Source organism: Cynara cardunculus (genome assembly GCF_001531365.2).
Source record: "Cynara cardunculus var. scolymus isolate 2C chromosome LG 9, CcrdV1, whole genome shotgun sequence".
In the NCBI taxonomy this organism is placed as follows: Eukaryota; Viridiplantae; Streptophyta; class Magnoliopsida; order Asterales; family Asteraceae; genus Cynara; species Cynara cardunculus.
Genome location: NC_037536.1, coordinates 16,372,743 through 16,376,486, shown reverse-complemented (window position 1 = coordinate 16,376,486; position 3,744 = coordinate 16,372,743).

Below are 3,744 nucleotides of genomic sequence, written 5' to 3'. Positions count from 1 at the left end.
TGTACCATCACCGGCCCGTGGCCTCGATATTTATAAGGACCGAAACATGTAATTCGGGTCGGGCCCGAGTCCGGGTTGCACTTCCCGGGTCAAGATAATAATTTCACACAAAAATTAAACAAATAATTAATCAATGTTATAAATAGTTGAGCAAATTACATTTTTTGTCACTGTATTTGTCACTCATTGTTAAGCATCACCTTCATCTTGAAGTAATTACAATTTTGGTCCTTATAATTGCTATTTTAGTTTTGTTTTGGTCTCTCTCACTAACTCTCGTTAGAAAAGTCCGTTAACTCAGAGGTATTTTGGTCCTTTTCATATTTCTTGTATTCTAATTTAAAAACAATAAATATGATTTATATATATATATTGTACTAATATATTTATTTGAGAAGTAAATAAGTGATTCGAACGCTTCATCTTTTCAGCATTTGTGGCTTTGACCATGAAGTAGCGGATAATTCCCTGTATGAGTATGCGGAGAGGAGTTGTTTCATAACTTTTATAAATAGGCGTTAAACGAGTTCATATATGAAACCATGTGATACACATATGAACTATATGTTCATATGTGAATACGTTAATTAGTTCACATGTGAACTATTTAACTGATTCATATATGAACTCACATGTTTATATATGAATCAGTTAGTTAGTTCACATGTGAACATATAGTTCGTATGTGAATCACATAGATTCATACATTAATCCGTTTGCCTCGTGTTTGTAAAAGTTACAAAACTACTCTCTCTACTTTTCGCATAGCCGCAATTTTTAAACAGTCAAAGTTGTAACTATTAACCACTCAAAGCTGCAAATTTTGACCAGTCAAATCCGATATTGACCATATGAAGGATTATGACCACTTCGTTACTTCTATATGACACCATTTGAAGAAAAAAAGTATACTATAAACACAAGTGTCATACAAAAAGATGGGTTTATAAAACACTTCTCAAAAGTGTCTTGTAAAATATCTAATAGGACATTTTATTTTAAAAGCATCCTAAATTTTATTGTTTTATTAAAATCATCCTATAAAACTGTTATTGTTGTTTAGTAATATATAAAAGAAAACTAATGACTCCAGAGTCCATTAAACATGCATAAGAGGAACCAATAATCATGATGATTGTGAGATAAGATTCACATGATATTACAAGGTTATCTTCATATGTATTAAGATGAAGTTGTATGTCTGGATTAAAGTGTCTGTAGAGATTGTGAAGGTTTTTATTTGAGTAACTCTTTTCATAAATGAAAGGAACTTGTTTTTAAACTGGGGTTGGTAAGTTCGAAAAAGAATTTGACTTTCTGCATAAAGTTCTCCCCTGTAAGCTTAATGAATAAGCCACTTTTTATGTTAATTGACAACAGGAAAGAGATGATGGCTGGAGAATGTGGGTGAGTTGCTTCCGGGAAGCTATTCTGTCCATGGGTGTAAAGATGAGATTCCAATTTACGCATAGTGTCTAGATTATACCGTCACTCTACTTTGGAAACATTTGGTGCAAAAGGGTTAAGAAACCTCTCTATATCCCTAAAGGTAACGGAGGGGTGCAAAGATTTCCTCAGGCCGGACGAAGATTGTCCCTCGAGTAATTTAATGGTGTATAAAAAAATGATTGTTTGAACATTGTTATGAATCAACAGTCTGAATGACATGAAATTACCATTTTACCCCCTCTTATGTCAAATATAATTAGTGTTTGACAAAAGTTCTAAACAGAAAAATATGATTGTTTGGGAAAACGTTCAGATTGAAAAATTACCTAGACTTGTTACTTATAAGAATCTTCCATTGAAAATACTCTTATGTTTTTGCACTGTAACATCTTGTTGGAAATCTTGTTTCCCCTCTTATAAAAATTCTATCAATAACGGTTGTAATATGGTTCTGTTTTTATTTTGATTAAGTTCATATTCTTTTTATGATGATGTGTATTAATGTGATTGGTGAACATAAATAAGACGTTAAAGTAGGTAACTTTTTATCTGGTTGTTTCTTTGTTGAAGGGTCTCCCTATTGATTCAAGAGGTTTGAACCGTTTAAAACATAATGTGCTTTTTGCATGTAGCGATCAACTCGCGATAAAATTTAGCTTCCTGTATCGGAACAATTTCTCAATGGTGATACATGGAAGCAATATGTAAGATTACCCTTCTGTATTTATTACAATAAAACTGGATTTATAAGACGTCTAGATTATTTAAGTGTCATAATTGAATACTTTATAGAACTAAAGTTTATACAACAAAACTATAAAGTGTACTATCTAAAAGCGTTGTTAAAATAAAATGTCTTATTTGGTATTTTATAGATAAGACACTTTTGAAAAGTGTCCTATAAACAAATTTTTTACGGGACACTAATGTTTATAGGACATTTTTTCAAATAATGTCGTATAAAATTTAGTTAAGATTTATAGACGCCAAAAAAGCTTGTTAAAACGACTAGAAGTGTTCTATAAATACATTGTAACATTTTTAAATATGAAATAGTATTTCGATAAAAAAATTTAAAATAAAAACTTAAAAAATAATGAAATATAAGGTTACTATGTATTTGATGTTTTAAAAAAATTAGATTTTATTTTAAAATTATATCCAAATAGCTATTTCTCTCTCCAAAATTGATCTTATAACTATTTCTTTCTAGGTGTTATCAAAAAAGCAAATTGTATGAAAAAACAACGTATTTTAACTTGATTTATATTTTGGGTAACGTATTTTTAAAACTTTCATTTTGGTACATAAGATGTAAAGTTTTAAACATTTAAGTACCTTGATAACTGGTGGAGACATTAACCGATTATTATGCTGATGTGACGAGTGATGTGATATCCAACTCAATATTATTTGATGATGTGGTTAGTGACATGGATTTTTTTTTTAACTAGAAGTGTACTCGTGCAATGCATCGAGACACATTTTCAATTTCAATGTTTTGTTTTATTTTCTTATCTATGTTGATACAATACGATTTTATGGAGTTTTGAGGAAACGATAATGCTTTTATTTTTTAATAAAGTATAAATTTAAAAATAAGGTTAAATGCATGAAATAACAACCTACTTTCATAAAAATTTTTATTATAGCATTCTACTTTTGTTTTTCTTTATTACAACAATGTACTTTTAAATTATTTTTTATTAAGGCATTGTACTTTAAAAAATCTACTCATAATAGCAATGAGTAACCTGCTACCTTTTAAACCGGTTAACCCTTTGACTTTTTTGCTTGTGTGGCTTTAATGAGGTGATGTGGATGCCATATTATTTTGATGACTTAACTAAAATTAAATAAAAAACCTATTTCAAATTATTATTAGTGATTTTCATTTTTCATTGCTATAATCTAAAAAAACATTTAATTTTTTTACTTTTCTTATTAAGTTGCATTCAAATATTTATTAAATAAAACATTATTTTCGAGATATATTTTGTTTGTAAACAAAGTAACTTTTCTTATTTTATGTTGTTCAAATAAATACATATTTTTTAAAGTTCTTTTTAAAATATTAACGAAATAAATTGTTATCTACAATTTTTAATATTGTTATATTAATAAATAATTCAAAAAAATCTAATTAATTTAATATATTTATACGTCAAGTAAAAGTTTTTGAACAAATATAATACGTTATTTAAAAGATAATATTTTTTGGTAAAAAAAGAACAATTCTTATTTTCTTTTTTCAAAAAACACATATTTAAAAAAAATATTAACGAGATAAGTTGT